Genomic DNA, 19,167 nt, shown 5'->3' with positions numbered 1-19,167 from the left:
TCTTCCTGACACTGCTCTCTCTGCATTGTCCTTGTTGTCTCTGAGCTTGAGACCTTTCTCAGCTTCCCTTGCACAAATGGGTAGACTCTTGTGTGCCCACAGGCCTGGCGGAGAAGGACAGCTTCTGCTCCAGCTCTGACAGATTGTCAAGGCTCCTAGGGCCCCAGAGGCCCCATTTCACCTTTGCCTTTGGCCTTGGCCTTCTGATCTTTCTGTTCCCTTCTGTGATGAAACATCTCCTGTGCCCCAGCACATGTCTCCTGAGATTTCTGCCCCGGGAATGTCCCTCTGAGACCCAGACACTGGGAAGTGGAGTCCTTTCCATCAGACAGGCCTCATCTTACATCTTTCTTTCAGCAAAAATCATTGCAGGCCATGCAAATCTCTGCAGGTGCACACATGCCACTCTAAGCATGCAGGAGAAAACATTTGTTAATTTACATCCAGCATCACAACAGGTAGTTTTCCTATGCACACAGGCCACGTATTTGTTGAATAAAAGAAGGCAAGACCAAATCCACCTGCGAACGGTAGGAAGTGTACTGATGTTAGAGTCAGAGGAGATGGTGAACTTACTGCTCGCCTGACCTGTGATCACAGAGCACAGATTTAGAGCCACAAGGGACTTTCGAGGACATTGAGTCCCTCATGGGAGAGTGAGGGAGCTGAGGCCCAGGGCTATGAAGTCCAGGATCACAAGGTGAGTAAATGTCTGATTGAGGAGATGAATCCAGCCGTCCTGACTCCATGTTCAGTGCCCTATCCCCTGAGCCACACTGCCTCAGTATCCTCATCTCTGAAACAGGGGTGGGGTGGGGTTTGCACTAGATGACCTTTAAGGGACCATGAAGCTCTGTATCCTATGCTCCTTTACGCACAAAACATATTTGTCTATCTGTCTGTCACACCTATACCAATTCGTACGTGTGTATTTGCTACATGGACACTGGAACCCAAGCTGGTACTGCTTCTAGGGCCACTAGACGAGTGTGTTAATGATGCTGATAAGATATTCTTCCCAGTCCCTCTATCTGACTAGCCTATCAGCCTGCAAATATTTGCCTCTTCTTTCAGTCATGATAATCCTAATTGGGTTGAGGAGTGTTCTCATGGGAGAAATCCATTTGGTTCAAGATTAGGGGTTATCTATAATGCCAGGTCTAGGCTTAGACCTTTGAGACTCTGTTCATACCAAAAAATATTTGAGGACAAAAACCAATGAATCATTTGAAAAGTATTTCTTAAGCCCTTAGTAGATGCTGGTACCATGCTAAATAAGGGCTGAGGATGCAAGCACACAAGTAAACTGGCCTGGGTCTTAAAAAAAACATTTTCTAATAGGGTAACAATACACATGTATGTCAGTATTTAGAGACTATACCAAAGGACCAGTTCCTCAAACAACATCCGGCACCCCCCACATTTTGGTTATCCCATAAACTCCAGCTTGACCTGGCCTGGCTTTCTGCTTACCACAGGATGGAGGCTTCCTGATCACTGTCACTCACATTTATCCAATAATGAGGGCATCAGGAATTACTCACATTTATAGAAAATCTCCAAGTTTACAAAGTGCAAGAAGAGTCACTTTTCATCCCCAGAATTTAATTCCTTCATCTATAAAATGAGAAGGTATTTGATTTCTAAGTACTCTTCCTAGTACAAATTTTTGATCCTATCAAGTGAGACCTGTCTTCCAAAAACAGGATCAAGTGTCTCCTTTTTCAGGTTGATTTAACAAATATGAATTGTGAAAGTCCTGCTTGCATCAGCTTTACAGAACATTGAAGTCCTCTACTTGTACCCAAAGAGGTGATATCCATGGTGTAACCTCGAACAAGCCACTGTATAATGTCATGGTGTACCCTTGAACAAGTCTAGGGATCCCATGAATGAAATCTGGAGAGAGGCAGTGAAGATAGTGGATAGCAGAATGGTCTTGGATTTAGGAAGACCTGACTTACTCTGCATCCACTCAGTGGAGTTCTTCTTCTCCTTAATACTCTCTTTTCTATAGATTTTTGTGATAATGTGCTCTCATGTTTTTTCTTCTTCTCAAACTCTTTGGCTGGATCTTTGTCCAGGTTGACCGGGCTAATCTTGGCTATTCCCTAAAGCTCTGTTCAGGACCCTCTTCTCTTCTCACCATCTTACTTGGTGATATCAGCTCCCATGGATTCAATGATCGTGTTTATACCAAAGACTTTCAGATCTATTTGTTCAGCCCTAAACTCTCTCCTGACCTTCAGCCTTGCCTCTCTAACTCACGATGAGTAGAAATTTGTCGTCTCATTTTTTAAACTCTTCAAATCCAGAGAACACTCATTCCAACTGATGTAGTGACATACCCTAATTTATTAAGGTATCTTCTAGTTCTGAATAGATGATTTTGTAATCTAAAAAACTGGTTATGGTCTCACTCTTTTTCAGGAAAATTATACAGCGTTCTCCAGTCTTCCCTCACCAGCAATTGCCTATTGGACCTCTCAAACTGAACGTCCCATAGACATTTTAAACTCAACATGTCCAAAACTGAACTCCCCCACCATCAATCCCCTTTGCTTCTGAACTTTCCTTTTGACATTCAGGGGACCACTAGCCTGCCCATCAGCCATGTTCCCAACCTAGGTCATCCTTGACTTCTGTAACACTAATGAGATTAAAGATCTTCCCCTCCCATTAATGGGCCTGCCCATTAAGGGGAGTTTGATTAGGGGAGATTTGTTGGAAGGCCCACACTTTTTATTAAGTTTCCAATGAGGCACTGGTTCTAAAGGGTTGTGATGCCCTATGGCTCTGAAAAATGTAAATATACTGAGGTGAGGTTTCACTTTGGGGCTTACTCATTGGAAGTGTTTGTTTGGCCAGATGAGAGCTGGGCAGCTGCTAAGGAGCAACCCCCCTCCCCCCCAAAACCCAGACGTTGGTGCTTCTGTCTCTGGTAACTATGTACATATGATCAGCTGCATCTGTCTGTTGATTTGTGATGTATGTATTGCTTATGGTTAGGCAGCTGGAAGCCCTGTCTGTTGATTATTTCTTTGTATTTTCTCTCAAGTTCAGGGTGCTGACTTTTCCCCTGAACTAAGTGAATGACATATGTGCTTGATTAAAGTGGTGGTTGGCTCCTGTTGTTTTCCTTTCAGAAAAGCAGATCTAAGAACCTGTATAGCAGGCCCTCCTCTGTATGTTGGGGTGCTTGCTTTTACAACTTCTCACTCTCCACATATCCAATTTATTGCCAAATTCTGTCAGTTTTACCTTTGAAATGTTTCTCCATCACCCCCTTTCTCTCCTTGGACACCACCACCTCTCTGGTACAGGCCCTCATCACTTCATGCCTGGACTACTACAATGGTCTGCTGGTGGGTCTTTGCCTCCTCTCTCCCCAACTACTATTATCCATTTAGCCGCCAAAGTGATTTTCTTAAAGTGAAGGTCTGACCATGTCAGCCCTTTACTCGGTAGCCTCCAGTGGCTCTCTATTGACTTCAGGACCAGATGCAAAATTCTCTGTCTGGTATCTCAAGCCCTTCTCAATCTGCCCCCTTCCCCCACTTCCATCCTCTCCACACTCGCTGCCCCTTCCTCCACTGCCATCCTCTCCACACTCGCTGCCCCTTCCTCCACTGCCATCCTCTCCACACTCGCTGCCCCTTCCTCCACTTCCATCCTTTCCGCACTTGGTGGGCCTCCAGATAGTGTATGGTCCAGCCCCACAGGCCTGGCTGCATCTCCTACTACCCATCCCTGTCTCCCACACTGTCACCCACTTCTAGAATGCTCTCCCTCCTGATCCTTATCTCCTGGCTTCTTTCAGGACTCAGCCACAATCCCACCTCCTGCAAGAAGTCTTTCCAGGGTCCCTTTCCTCCGAGATTCCGTCCCATTTGCTCTGTGTATGCACTTTTTGTTTTTACACAGGTGTCTGGGGCAGTTGGTTTGCCGCCCCTTCCCCTTCATTTCCCACGTGCTTAGCCTAGCCCCGGCACAGCTGAGGTGACTCCTGTGCACCCGGCGGTGGGACCTTGGATAAGCCTTGCTCAGCCTCTTCCTCCAGAGCCCCAGGTAGCAGTCGGAGCCTGAAGGCTGCCAAGCAGGCGCTCCCTGGCGTGTCCCGGCAGTTCGATGCCAGCCTTCAGAAGCGTGCCTGGCCCAGCATGGCAGGCCAGGGGCTTGGAGGCTGGAGACAGCTGCTCTCACGAGGCCGCACCATCAGCTCCTTTCCATGAAGTTTGTCCGTCGTTAAACCCAGAGCGACCGAGTCGGTCATAACAGCACGTGAAAGCTGCTCCTGGGGTCTGCACGTGTCCGGCATCCTTTGGAAACTGAGGCGCAGGGGGGGAACTGGGCGTGTGCAGGGGGTTCTGCCGGGGCTCCTCCCGACCCCGGGGCTCCCCCTGACCCCCCCGGGGCTCCCCCTGACCCCCCGGGGCTCCCCCTGACCCCCGGGGCTCCGGGGCTCCCCCTGACCCCCCGGGGCTCCCCTGACCCCCCGGGGCCTGCGCCTTTGGCCCCGCCCCCAGTCGTGGGAACGGGGGCACCTGTCAGTTTCCAGACTTTTACTTCCTTTGGGAACTTTATATCGGTGAGCCTGAATGAAGTCCTTGAGAAGGGCAGTGCCCGGGACTGAGCTTCCAGATCAAGGGATTAGGAACCCATTCTTGTCCCTGGGGATTAAGGTGAGTTTGCGCTCGCCAAGCCGCCTCCTCCCCGCGGGGGGCCCAGCTCTGGATTTAGACAACTTCACTTTCCAGCCCGTCCCGTCAGATCCAGTCGTCAATCACTTCCTCCCTCTCCAGTCTGGCCCGCCCCCAGAGGAAGACCACGCCCCCAGCTCGCGCTCCCGCCTCTCCTCTAGGCCCCGCCCCCAAACCCAACGATGGGACGCCCCCATAGGTCTAGAAGTTGTTCTGGTCCCGCCTCCTGGAAGGCGATAGGCCGGGTCTCCGTGAAGCGGCGGTGGTTGGCTGCTCGGCGACGGGTTCCTGGTCGTGCCTGTCAGAGCGGCTCGCGGCCGTGGCGGCTCCTCGGCCGGCTTGTCTGTCAGTCAGCGGAGCGGGGACGATGGCTAGCGGGCAGCCCTGGTAGCCGGCGGGCGGGGGGAGCCACCGGAGGAGGAGGAGGAAGGGTCGAGGAGGAGGGCGGGCCGGAGCCGCTGCGACGGAGATCCCCCGGGCTCGGGGCGCTGCTCTGGTGAGGGGGGCGCGCGGGGGCCGAGGCCCCGGGGCCCAGCCGAGACTAACGGCTGCCGGGGCGGGCGGGGCCGGGGGCGGGGCCACGACTCGGGGGCGGGGCCTGGGCGCCTCGCGGGCCGGGGGCCGGGGGCGGGGCCGAGCCGGGGAGCCGGGGAGGAGTGAGAGCCGGAGCGCCCCCCCTCGGCCTGGAGCGGGGCAGCCTCCCCGTCCGCCCGCCCCGTCCTCCTGGAGCCCCTCCTCCGCCGACACCCCCTCCCCGCCTACTCTCCGTCCCTTGACCCCTGCCTGACCCCAGCTCCCGACCTTCCCTTGACCCCTGCCTGACCCCAGCTCCCGACCTCCTGACCCCTGCCTTTCTCAGCCTTCCCTTTGATCTCCTTTGACCCCTGCCCAAAGTCCTACCCTGCTTGACCCCTTCCCCTTGACCTCCCGTGACCCTCTGGACCTGCCGCCTCCCACCCAGCAGATGCTCTGCCTCCTCCAACCTCCACATCGAGATCCCTGCTGCTCCTCGGTGAGAAAAGGCCCTTACCCGCCTCCTGGCCCGTCTTTGGAGGGCCTCTGCCCATGTCCGCCCACCCCCATCCCTCGCTGTTGTCGCCCATCCCAGCGAAGCTCCCCGGAGGCAGGGAGTGTTTCTCCAGTGTCAGGCACTCCCTAGGCGCTGGGTTTGGGTTCGAATCCCAGCTCCGCCATCCTACCCCTGCTTGTAATCCTGGGCAGATCACCTAGTGTCTCCACTTCCCAGCCTCTGGGAATCTCCCTTCTTGTCTGCTTCTGGAGTGGCTGGTCTGCAGAGAGCCTCCTAGAACGGATGACTGCAAAGGACCCTAGCTTGGAGCTGGAGGACTCATCTTGGCCAAGCCCCAGGCTGCGCTGGCCATGCTGCCCCTGGAAGGGTTTGCCTCAGGTCACACAGGAAGTGGCCAGTTAGAGACCTGAATCCAGGTCATCTGATTACTAGGCCTTACACCTGGCTTCCATGGTTTCACCCAGTGAATCCTAATTGTTCCCCCCCAGGTCTGACCTGACCACAGAGTCGTAGAGGAAGATCTGGAAAGGACCTTAGAGACCGTGCAGGCCAGTCCCCTTGTTTTACAGAAGAGGCAAGCTAAGGAACTTATAGCAAATTAGGCGGTAAATGGCGCAAATGAGTCTTTGAATCCCCTAATCTGGAGACTTGATTCCACAGAACTGCCATTTTCAGTGGGAATTCCAACCCTCAGTCTCCAAATCCAATACTCTCTTCATGGGAGTTTCAGGATTTTAACTTGAAAATTTCAATAGATTATCAGTATTTTAGAATTGCATGTTAAGTACATTGAGTTCAGATCACCTGTATAAGTGGTCTTATATATCTCTATAAGTATAGATACTTATAATTTTTTCCAGGTTGGAAACGACATATTCTGTTTTCCTTGGTTGGTTTATACAAGGAGATGTCTGGTGGGAAAGAGCACTGTCCCTGGGTCAGAGGTCCCGCCTGCGACACTTTCGGCCCACTTGTGTGCAAGTGACTTACCCTTTGTTGGCCTCAGAGATGCTTTACAGTCAGGCAGTTAGACTAGATGCCCTCTGAACCCTTGGCAGACTCAAGATTGGTCCATCACAGAAACTTGGTGTCAGGCTTAGTGAGTTTAGTGCTCAATTTTAGCTAAAAGGCTCAGGAGAAAAGTTTCCTCATGAGATTGTCTACCCACCTTCTTTCTGCCTGTCTTTTGGTTGATGTTGTCACTGATTATAAATAAAAAGGTTTTCAGCTTTGGAATCCTGGCCTGACTAAAGATAAAGAGATTGCTCTAGCTTTGAGTGAGTCCTGTTGTCCTGGTACGCATGGCCTTTCTAACCAGTCACTCAGTATTTCCAGAGAGTTCTCCACCATTAGAAAGAAAAGCTCGTTTTGAATTTTATCAAGACTTGAACACAATAACAACACCCCCGCAAGAAACCACATGCTAATTTTGAGAGTTTGTGACAAGTAGCCAAAAATGCATGAGTTCTTAAGTTTAAGGGAAAAGCAGCAAAGAAGAAACTGACCTTGGTATTTTGGTAGGCTAATAGAATTTTCCACAGTCAGTTTATTAAACTACTAACTAATATGCTCTTGAGAAAAAACCCTGTGGGGGAGCGGGGGGAAGGTGAAGACACTGGTATGTTTATGGAACAAATCCCATCATTCCTGAAGTTTTTCTTTAAACTCATATTTGTCATTTTTATTAGAAAAGTGACTTTTAATAGTCTCCTCCTTATTAGTATTTTCAGGAAATGTATATGGAGAGCCTAATCAGTTACATGCTAACCATTTCATATGAAACAGAGGCATGCTTTGATTCATGATTTAGTAAGCACTTATGCCCAAGAGGTGTTGAGAGACTTGCCCTCAAAGAGCTTATGATGCCATGAGATCTCTTGGTGATTTAGGAAATTCATGCTGTGCTGAATGATTTTCTTTTGTTTTTCAGCATGTGGTGTTTTGCTGGAGATAGTTATTTTTGGAAAATATAATTTTAGAGACCTGGGTTTTAGCTTGGTTCATGACCACTTAATTTTATTTAGATTTGTAACTCTAGAGTTAGGTTTTATTTAGGTCCCTGAAACTTTGTGCAAAATACTTTGTAAACTGTTATGTAACTATGAGCTATTATTTATTCAAAACAATTTAAACTTAGTGTAAACTATCTTTTGGTTTCCAAAATGAACATATAGTTAATTGTGTAATTATTTCAAAAGTTAGGAAGTGGATGTTACTTGGGTCCTCAAGTGAAGTCAACAAGCATGTCTTATACTTACTCTGTGCCAGGCACTGTGTTGGGGTTACAAAGAAGGGTGGTAACCTGCCTTCAAAAGGCTTGATTCTAACAGGGGAGACATCATGCAGACAACCTTGGTTAAAGACCAACTAACAATGAGAGCCAGAGTGACTGAGAAGATGGGTGGTGCCTTGCATTCATAGTTAGTGAGTTCTAAAAGGGACAGGATTTGGACAGGATAATGAGGATTTCTGTTTTGGACGTTTTGAGTTCAAGCTGTCTATGGTTCACCTCCTTTGAGACATCCAGTAAGCAGCTGGTGATGGGAGGTCATGATTTCACTTACAAAGTGAAATTTCACTTACCTTAATCATTTCTTTTATATGAAGTACAAGATCATTGATTCAGAGTTAGAAGGAACATTTAGTGAATTAGGGCCTCTCACTGCAGCAATGGGAATGAGGACTGAGTTGAGAATGAGAATGAGTTTGAGGAGTTAAAAAAATGAGAAGATTCAATTTCTTTTACTCATTTCAATTCCTTTTCCAAATGAGTGATTATGCGATATGCCAGCATCTTCACGTGGAAGCTCCTGCATATAACTTGTGTCCAAAAGAGACTTATTAAAGAGTAATCCTTAAAGCTGATGGAATATAGGAGAGCCATACTGGGGGGCTTCAGATCTCTGTCCAGATTGGGGTGATGGAACAGTTCATCAGAATGAAGTGTTGGTGTGGCTTCTCCAAAGATACCTTCACAGCCTTTCCTTTTTGGACAGGTCTCATCTCTGACATCTGTTGAGTTACTCCCTTCTCTTGGGAGTTCCATGGTGGTGACTGATTGGGAGCAAGGTACTGTCACTTCTAATTCCAAATATGCCCATTGGTATCTTTTTAGTTGAAGAGAGTGAGTGTATATTCTGCTTTACTTCAGGTTGGCAAACCAAGGCAATGTGGAGGCTCTGATCTATGATGGCAAGGACTATTTAGTTTAAAATACACACTTACGTATGAACATTTGGGAAAGAAGGAACCTTCTTGACTAGTTTTAGGGGGTGAAAATTGAAGAAAGTAAGAAACAATTAACTTAGTGTACTAGCTAGCTGCTGTGGCTGAATACTGGGGTGGTGACCTGGCACCGTTTTCAGAGAGGATCAAAGATCCTCTTAGGAAGATGCTTCTGGGTTTTTCCTTTGTGATTCTCCTTTTGAATGGTAACTCCAGTCTTTTGGGAGATGGCAGGGTTGGGACTTTTGATTTCACTGGGTTAGTGAATTCCCAGATTAAGAAGCTCCTTTTACCAAAGTCTGCATTACTTTCTCTGCAATTAATAGTCTTATTAAGTCGGGAGGCTGTGGGTTGTTCAGGGTCACACAGCCAGGCCAGTATGTGTCAGGCAGGACTCTAACTCAGGTGCTATTGGCTCCAGCTCTCTATCCACTACACTAATACTGCATATTTCCTTTAGGAAAATAACTTTTGAGAATAAACTTTCAGCATATAAAGATTTTGTTGTTAACTTATTTTTCAGTCATGTCTGACTGTCCCAACTCCATTTGGGGTTTTCTTGGCAGAGACACTGGAGTGGTTTGCCATTCCCCTCCCCAGCTCATTTTACAGAGGAGGAAACTGAGGCAAATGGAGTTAAGTGACTTGCCCAGGGTCACAAAACTAGTAAGCGTCTGAGGCTGAATTTGAATTCAGGAAGATGGGTCTTCTTGACTCCAGGTCAGGCACTCTCTCCACTGTGCTGCCTAGCCATCCACAAAGATCTTAGCAGAAGAGAAAAGCTTAAATAGTAAACAACTCTATATCTGCTCATTTATGTTTCCTAGAAGAAAGATGGCAATTGCAGTTATAAAATTCTAAGAAAGAAAACGTCTTTATTGAAATACTAAGGATGGTCATAGACACTACACACTAGCCCTCCTGAAATGGACCACTACAGTCACAGTTTAACAGGCTTTGCAACAGGAGATTGTGCCGGTGTGTGTTCATCCTTTGTTGCCGAAGAAGACCATACCATCAGAGGAATGATGACATGACTTGCACTTGACTTTGTTCTGAGTGAGGGAGGGCTGTGCAGGTCACCAGCCTCACTTCTCCTCCAGAGCCATCTGAATCCGGTGACCAGATATTCATCAGGATGACTGGAGATGACCCAGGATGAAGCATTTGGGGTTAAGTGACTTGCCTAAGGTCACACAGCTAGTGAGTGTCAAGTGTCTGAGGTGAGATTTGAACTCAGGTTCTCCTGACTGCTGCACTGGTGCTCTATCCACTGTACCGCCTAGCTGCCCATCACATACCAGACATTAAGATAAACCCCAGGGACAAAAAAAGGCAAAAACCATTATCCTATCTTTAAGAATTTCACAACTAATGTAGAAAACACCATGTAAATGACTTTGCACATATAGGATCTCTAGTGTCACTGGAAGGTAATCAAGCCACTTGGGGGCCTGGAATAGGCTCCTGCAGAAAGTGTGTTTGGCCCTGAGTTTGAAGGAAGCCAGAAGGCAGAAGTGAGGAGGGAGAACTCTCTAGGTCTGGGAGAAAGCCAGGTGGAGAGTCCAGAGCTGGATCCTAGCATTCATAGAAGACTGGGAAAGGTCATGAAGAGAAAGGTGTGAAGGCCTTTAAATGGCAAACAGAGGATTTGAAGCTTTGATCCTGGACGTATTAGGGAGCCAGTGGAGTTTATTGAATAGGTGTGACAGGATCAGAACTGCATTTACCATCCCAGAGTGTTGTGATGAAAGTACTTTCTGTTCAAGAACTCTGAAAGCAACCACAAATAGGAGCATTTTAATGTTCTGGGCAGTAAGAAAGGCAGTGGTTTACAGTGTAGCTTTCCTTTCTGATCAGGGTTATTGAGTAACATATTATTTGACAAGCATTTGGGTTGAGCTCCAACAGTTTTCTTCATTTCGGAGTTAGCGTTTTGGTAAAGCCATCTTGATGGTGCTTCTTCGCCCAGTTTTCCTAGATTGTACACTTCATGAGCAGAGGAGGAGCCCTGTTTGACTGATCTTTGTCTTTTCCCTGGGATCTCACAGGGCCTTGTGTGCATAGGCACTCTATGCATTATTAAAGTTATGCTATGATGATCATCCATTTTTGCTATGTGTAGCAGATATTACCCAAGATGTTTTATAGTAAGAAGACCCAGGAGAAACAGTTTAAGGGTGATGTTTGCACAGTATACTTAGAGAATTTCCAATTTATTGGATATTAAAGAGGTGCTGTCACAGAATCACAGAATTAACAAGCATTTGCTTTCTTGAATGCTGTTTGGCTTTTACAGGGAGGCAGCATGGTATTTGGAATAGAGAGAGGGCTGGATTTAGTAGAGGGCCTCGGTTCAAATGTAATGCTTGGCACTGAGGAAAATAAAGACAAATGAGCTTAGGTTCTTTTGTTCAAAGACCTTCTTGGACATGGTCTTGATGACCTCACATTAAGTTTTTTGTTATATCCTAGAACTTGCAAAATTTTGAGAGCTAGAAAAGGACCTTTGGATTCATTCAGGTCAAATCACTTGAGGGTCTGCGTCCTGCCTGTGTAAATGGGTTGGGATCCATTTTGTAATTGCCACAAAGTTTAATGGAAGGAGAGTATGTATGTATATGTGTATGTATATGCATATATCTGTGTGTTCACATTCTGATCTAAAGAATTACTGCAGAACTTTAAATTACTGCAGAATTTTAAATTAACTTTCTTAGAAGTGTGACTTTTGGTCTTAGGCACCTGACTAAAGAGGTATACACTGGAAATACTGAAGTGGTTGAACATTTGTATTTTTGTTGTACTGGTCTAATTTTTCCATTTATATGAATGGCATCATTTGGAGAGACCCAACACTTCATGAGTTTTTAAGATATTAAGCCTAAATTCTAAGGCTTTTAGATTCTAAGGTACTGAGTCAACAGTCCACATATTTTATGTAGCAGCTGTGTACCGTGGGCTTTAGAGCAGATCTGCTACCACCACTACCTAGGGGACATGATGTTTTTACATCACCCCTCTGAGGCAGGCGCTGTTATTAGCTTCATTTTGCAGATGGGAGCAATTAAGGAACTTAGTAATGAGTGTGTCTGGCAAGATTTGAACTCTGGTCTTCCTGACTCCAAACCCAGTGTTCTAACCACTACACTTTAGAGAATTTTATGGTACTGGTCACTGCCTTTGAGAAACTCATTGTAGAGTCAGAGAAAAGATATGAAAGCATGAAAGTCAGAGAAGAATGTGTGGTGGAGGAGGGGCAGGGGAGGAAGCATTTCAGGTCTCTGCAGTCCCTGCACATTGACCTTTCACTTCCTGTTGCACTGTTTGAGTCTCCAGTCTCTAGCTGCCTGCTGTATTGGCTGGATGTCATTAATTGCCAGCTCCACACATTTAAAACACAATTCATTATGGTCCTGAAGACCACTGGATTCCTCATAATCTAGATTTCTGTGGAAGGCATTAGTTTAGCTGGTTCTAAACTTGATTTAGAAATTTAGCTGACTGGAGCACTAGACTTAGGACCGATCTCACCGAGCTTCTGGGTAGCCCAGAAGGCTTGTCTTATTGGGGTCACTTTTAAAATATAGTTGGCAGTTGGACCTCACCACATAATGCTTTCAGGGCTCTCTCTGATGGAAAAGGAATTAATTCTCCCACACTATATAATTCTTCTTGACAGATATGTGTCAACCCATAGGCATATAGGAAGGGAAGGTTGGATTGGGGACCTGATTTTGAGAGTTTGTCTTGAGGGTTACTAATTTATACATACTGACAAAAATGGATCCTCATGGGTTGTAGGCTTTAACTGAAGGAGGATAACAGAGTTTCTACCACCACAAAAATGGTGGTGAAGGACCAGCACCTCTTTTGTGTGGGGTGGGCAGGTTTTCCTTTAAAAGGGGAGGGGAGGCTGTTCTTAAAATCCTCATTTGTTTGACTTACTTGCTGTTTGAGCTCTGAAAGACCAAATTAATGGGACATTGGTGGCAGATGTTTTAGCAGAACACTCATTTACCTGTAGGAATGCCTTTCTGACCTAAATGCTTGTTGATTGCCTTACTGAGTATCAAGGCAGTTGCTGTGGTGAATGCGGAGATGGAGGGAAGAAGCCATTTTATCTAAATTACTATCTTATATAAACTTAGGAATTGGTTCTTTATTATTCTTTGTTATTAATCATGTCATTTTTTATTACCTTTTGTGGTTCACTTGAACTAGGCCTGACTCAGTATATTTGGCATGGATTGTTGGCAGTGATTTTCTGATTAATTTCATTGTTGAAATGGGTGAAGGATTGTGTGGGTGAAATGCCACCCAGTGTGACTGTAGTCTTGTTAAAAATCAAATATTCCTTTGTTCTTATTCTTTAGAAAAGCTGGATTGCCAGCATAAGGAAAATGAAGAAAAGTTGTCTTTGAACATTAGATAATGAGAGATAGAGGTGGGTGAAGGTGCTTGTGATTTTTGAGGACCTTTATTTACCCAGAAGAATGAGGAGGGGTTGTAAAAAGGCAAATGGAGGAGGGACAAATGCTGCAGATATCTGATGTGATCTCTGACTCAAAGGTTTCAGCTGGAGAGCATTAGATTAAACTTGACCAAGATCAGAAAGAGGAAAGTAAGAGCTGTAATAAAGATGAGGAATGGGAATCTGAGCTGGTGAGAAAATTGTCTGGAGCCTCTCCTGGGAGGGACTTGTTCTATAGGGAAGTCAGGGGATGGATGGGCTGATGAAGGCCAATGAATCATTACCCCAGTAGCTAATGAGAGTGTGGTCTAGAAAACAGTGGTGCCAGACTCAAAACCAGGGCCACCAAACCATGTGTAAGGATCCCTATGAGCCACATGTGGACTTGATTTTAAAATGTAATATTATCTGTGTTTTACAGTATTTTAATTTACTTTGTTAAGTATTTCTCAGTTACAGTTTTTACTTTGTTAAATATTTCCCAATGATATTTTAATCTGGTTTGTGCCACACTTGGGAAAATCTGGTTTTCTGAAGGTGCCATTAATTTAGCTGTTTCTAAACTCAATCATGAAAGTAGTGGACTGCAGCAGCATGTTTGATATCTCTGGTCTAGTGGAGGTGACTCAGAATTTTTGTCAGTTGCTTTGAAATAGTCTTGGAGAGATTATTGAATATCTGCTCTTGCTTCAAGGACAGTTGTATTGGGTAGAGGCCTCAAAGAGGGGTAACTTTCATTTCTCGCTAAGATGGGAAGTTCAGCATACTTGACTTCACAGAGATGCATTCTATTTGTAGCCAGTTTACCACTGGGGGATGGCAAGGGAGGGTTTGTTGAACTGGCTTTATGCCTTTCCTCATTCCCCATGACCACCCTATTTCAGGTGAAATTAGAGTCTAACTTTTGGACACAGTCCCATCCCTGAGTGATGTTAGGTTTTAACTATGGGCCTTTCCCACCACACCACTGTACAGGCTGATCAAGTTTGAGCAGGGCATTGGGGCAGCCCTAGCAGCTGTTCCAGCAATTGAAGCTGTTTGCATAGACAGACACTCTCAAAAGGATGGGAGAAGGCACAGTGTCCATTGTCATGGGAAGTAGGTGAAAGATGATGATACTCTTTCCTGTAAGGAGTTTGGATATGGCTTTTGAAATATAAGGTGAGCAAGATGATTGATTGATAGTCAGCCTTTGGGTGTGAGTAAAATTCTATCAGGACATCTTTGACCAAAGCAATGAAGGTTCTTCTGACCCACTCAGATTCTGGATATCTTGTCAGAGCTTTGGACTCTTGGACTTTCTCTCATCCCATCTGGTCTTTCAGGGCCAACCAGGATTTGCATCCAAATTGGAAGTACTATTGGTAGGAGTCCCCCTAATACAAGAGCTAAGGTTCTAATTGGATGAACACCCAAGTTACTGTGGCTTGGAAAGGAGAGAGGGGATCAAATATGTAAGAGGGATGGCAGATTTTATCATTGGAGCAAGGAGTGCATGGGGTTGGGGTGGGAATAAGGTGTTAAAAGACTAGAAAGGTGGGAAGGGGCCAGTTTATGAAGGGCTTTACATGCTGGAGCATTTTATATTTGATCCTAGAAGTGATAGGGAGCCAGTGGAGTTTATTGAATAGCAGGGTGACATGGTCAGATCTGGGCTAACAGCTGAGTCGAGGATGGAGTAGTGTGGGCAGATCCACAAGCAGGCTATTGCAGTCCAGGTATGAGGTGATGAGTGCCTGCTCCAAGGTGCTGGCAGTGTCAGAGGAGAGAAGGGAATGTATGCGAAAGATGGTGTGAAGGTAGAATCAATAGGGCTTGCATTTGTGGGGTGAGAGAGAGGAAGAGGAGCTGATGGTGATGCCTAGGCTGTGAACTTGGCAGAACTTAGAGCCTGGAGAGAATGGACGTGGATAATTATAAGCCATTTCTCCACTTTTGGATCAGGACCAAAGAAGGAATTTTGCTGATGACACTGTGTATGGTTAGTTGTTTCTAGGGCATGTTATTGTCCATCAGATGTCACACTGACCTGACTAAATTAATACTCTTAGAAGAAAAGGAGAGATTACAAACTGGGTCTGTCCCCACTCTGGTATTCCAGTCTAAGGAGTGCTCAACTATCTTCCTCATCCCCAGTGGAGCATCTGCTTTTGAAAGTTCAATAGGGTGGGATTCTCTATGGTTCTTGACCTGTCTCTGAGTGTCCCTCTTCCTCCATCTCAGGGTAGCTAGATGGCATAGTGAATAGAGCTTTGGACTTGGAATCAGGAAGATTTGGGATAATCCTTTTTCAGACTTGAGCTGTGTGACCCTGGGCAAGTCACTTAATTGATCTTCTTTGTTTCCACATCTGTAAAATGGAGATAATAACAGCACCCACCTCACAGGGTTATTTTAAGGGTGAAATGAGATCATATATGTCAAATGCTTTGTAGACTTTAAAATGCCATAGAAATACTTATTTATGAGAGTTTTGTCCTAACTTTGGTTAGTGTTGATTCAGGACATGGACTCTGCCAGGTAAGTCTACTATCGCAGCAGATTGTATCAAAGATATTACAGAAAATGTCCTTCCTTATGAGTGCTTCTGTATCATGGCTTCTGATCAGGGCATGCATTTTAATGGGAAGAAGCTTCAGGTTGAGTTTACTATCATCAACAGTTACTGAATTTTCAATCTCCTACATCATCCTCAGATAGCTAGTATTGTTGAACACTACTAGAATGGATTTTTAAAATAGCATCATCGTACCTCAGGTCCTTAGAGTTGAATGTCCTGTCCTCATGAGTTTCTCCTTTGCTGTCCTATATCACCTTGAAAATCAGCAAACTTGTGCCACATTTTTTCTATTACATGATTGATGAAACCATTCTTGAGGATAGGAGAGGGTCAACTCGAGTTAGTTCATAAAATGGAGTGGGTTAGTGAGGATAGTAGGTTGGCCATGGGAATGAGGGAATTGAAAAAGCCTGGACAAGCAGAGAAATGATCTTTGTTTCACAGACATTTTTGTATCAGCCCAGGCAAGCGATTGAGGCCTTGACTCAGGCAGGTATTGTCCAAGCCTTCCAGGAATTGATTAGTCAGGATTGACTCATTGTTGGTCAGATCTTGGCTAATAACCTTAATCCTCCAGGGTTTCCTGATTTGTCTGTTGGCAGCTTTCTTTTGGAGGGTGTTATGGAGGACCTTTCACAATACTTCAGGCATCAGTTGCCTCCAGGAGAAGGCTTGTCCTCCATATATACTTGGCTTACTCTGAAAACCATTTCAAAAGAAACTTCATCTTTTTGTGATCTCCAGTGCACAGGCCCATACACAACCAGAGCTCTTTGGAGCTGATGGATAGGACTGGGCCAGGATTAATTTGCTCAGCCCAGTGATTATTAGAGGGCTGGTTTCCACTGTCAGCTGGACAACTGTGTTCTTCAGCTTTGTGGCTTAGTTGCCCTTGCAGAGTGGTATTCTGGGCAGAGCATGTGGAAAGGGCACCTCCCCCCACCCCAGTTGTCTTTTCTTTATTGCAGTGCTGGTAGTGGAGGTCAGTCCTTTTTTGGCAGCACCTTCCTCATGGCAGCTACAACATTGCAGAGCTCCTCTCTTTTCCTCTTGTCCTGGATGAGTTCTCATTCTTTTTTTTTTTTAAATGAACTTTACAGTCTGCTTTTCCTTGGCATCTTGTGGGGTCAAACCTACCCAACTTCTAGATCACTAATATCATAAACTTGGTGTGCTTAAGTTCAGTGTTAAGTACCCACTTGCTGAGGCCTGTGGTTGTGGGTAACCTGTGAAATAGCAGAAGGTTCTCCAAGCTAAATTGTGACAAATTGTCGAATCATATCAGGGATTAGAGACCAGCAACTGTGATCTAGGAAGCTTGGAGTGGTGAGGTCAGTATTTGTGGGGTTCTCTAAAAAAGGCGTCTGCAAAAAGTGATATTTCTGTTTTCTCTTTGGCCATGCTTATTTCTGCAATTTCTTTTTCTTGTCTTATAGCAATAAGTAGCATTACTAGCACAATGTCAAACGTGGGGGTGACGATGGACAGCTTTGCTTTATCTCAGTGTTGGAAGGGCCTTCAGCTTTTCTCTGTTAACATGTAATGTGAAGCCCAGGTTTTAGATACAGACTGTATGTTAAGGAAACTCCATTTATTCCCATGCTTTGTCATACTTTTTGAAAACAGAAATGTGTATTGTATTTTGACAAGACCTTTTCCAGAATTTATTGATTGTATTGATAAAACTCTTTTATTGTTATTGTTATTCATATGTTCATTATGTTGGTAGTTTTCTTTATTTTGAAACAATTTTTTATTACTGGTATACATGCAGCCTGGCTATAGCATATCATCTTTTTAATATGTTATTGTAATCTCTGTACTAGTAAATTACTTGATATTTCTGCTCTAACATGCTTTGTGGATATTGGACTATAGTTTTCTTTCTCTGCTTTGTTTCTCCCTGAATTTAGGTATCAAGACCATATTTATGTCATAGAGTTTAAAAGCATCTCGTCTTTTTCTATTTTTGCTAGTAGTTTATATAACATTGAAGTTAATTATACCGTAATATTTGGTAGAATTCACTTGTAAAACCGCCTGGTTCCAGAGCACTTTTTTGGGGGGGGGGGGAATTCATTTATAGTTTTCTCAATTTCTTTTTCTGAAATCTAGTTATTAAAATTTTTTATTTCTTGGTCTGTAAATCTGATTATTTTATGAGAGTATGCATCTATTTCATCTAAGTTATCCATTTTGTTGGCATATAATTGGGTAAAATAGTTCTTGATAATTTTCCTTATTTAATCTTTGTTGTGAAGTCTCCTTTTCATTTCTTTTCTTACTGGCAATTTGGTTTTCCTTCCTCTTTTGAAAAAATCAGATTGTCTTTATCTCTTAATAGTTGTTTTTCCTCAAAAAAATCAGCTCCTAGTTTTCATGTATTAATTCAATGATTTTTTTTTTTACTCCAATTATGTTAATCTCTTCTTTGGTATTCAAAATTTCTGTCTTAGTGTTTAGCTGGGCTTTTTTGACAGTAACAGTCTTTGTACTAAATTGTGTATTCTCCTTGTAATTCTTTCTTGTAGTGTTCTCATTTAATTTATAATATCTTCTTTTTTATTTCTCATTTTAGCTCTTCAAGGAATTCTAATAGACCTGGGTACTTTTAGTTATGGTTCTGCCCGTAATCACAGTAGAGTTATTCTCTTCCCCTGTCCTTATGTCTTGAATGTCTCTGAATCCATAAAATTTAGTGTCTTCTGTTTATTCATATTTTTAGCTTTACTATCTGAGTTGGTACTTTTTTCTTTTGGTCAGGACCGGGTTCTAACTGCTTTGTACACTTTGTGCAAAAAATAATAATCGGTTCCCCCACACTAGTCCCATTTTTGTTCCCCAAGTGTCTTGCCTGGGATCTTGCCTCTGGCTCTCCTTTCTGCAGGTTACTGCTGGTAGGTCCCAGGATGTCTTCTGGACCATCAGAGGTAGTAGCTCCTGTCAACTTGTTGTAGACTTTCAGAGCCTTTAGTGCGGGAGAACTGATTACTGCCTTCTGGGTAGGAGCTGAGGAGCTTGGCAGCTTTGGGGGCTTACCTCTCCCTCCGAGGCCCAGACTGGAGCTTCTTGGTTGGAACTGGAAGGCCTCCAAGCACTGTGCTTGCCTGGTTCATGTGGCTGAGCCCCCTTGTTTTGCTTAAAAACCCTGGGGCAGCCCCCTTTGCCCACTTTGGCT

The 19,167-nt window shown here is 44.8% G+C and overlaps 1 protein-coding gene across 5 annotated transcripts in view; it reads left to right on the top strand.

Annotated features, from left to right (window-relative positions):
• Positions 1–19,167, top strand: part of HYCC1 (hyccin PI4KA lipid kinase complex subunit 1) — a 116,696-nt gene that overhangs the window by 15,000 nt on the left and 82,529 nt on the right. For 2 of the 5 annotated variants that reach the window (XM_072650902.1, XM_072650909.1), the window contains exon 1: positions 4,985–5,196. The exons of 1 other annotated variant lie outside the window; for it this stretch is intronic. The gene's annotated coding sequence lies outside the window, so the exon portion shown is untranslated. Of the gene's footprint in view, positions 1–4,981; positions 5,197–5,336; positions 5,713–19,167 lie in introns of those variants that run through there. 2 more of the 5 variants (XM_072650908.1, XM_072650903.1) reach the window with 2 other exon arrangements.

The sequence above is a fragment of the Notamacropus eugenii genome, chromosome 3, assembly GCF_028372415.1.
Source record: "Notamacropus eugenii isolate mMacEug1 chromosome 3, mMacEug1.pri_v2, whole genome shotgun sequence".
NCBI lineage: Eukaryota > Metazoa > Chordata > Mammalia > Diprotodontia > Macropodidae > Notamacropus > Notamacropus eugenii.
The sequence above is the reverse complement of the archived record's forward strand: the minus strand, read 5'-3'. Positions and strand labels throughout refer to the sequence as shown.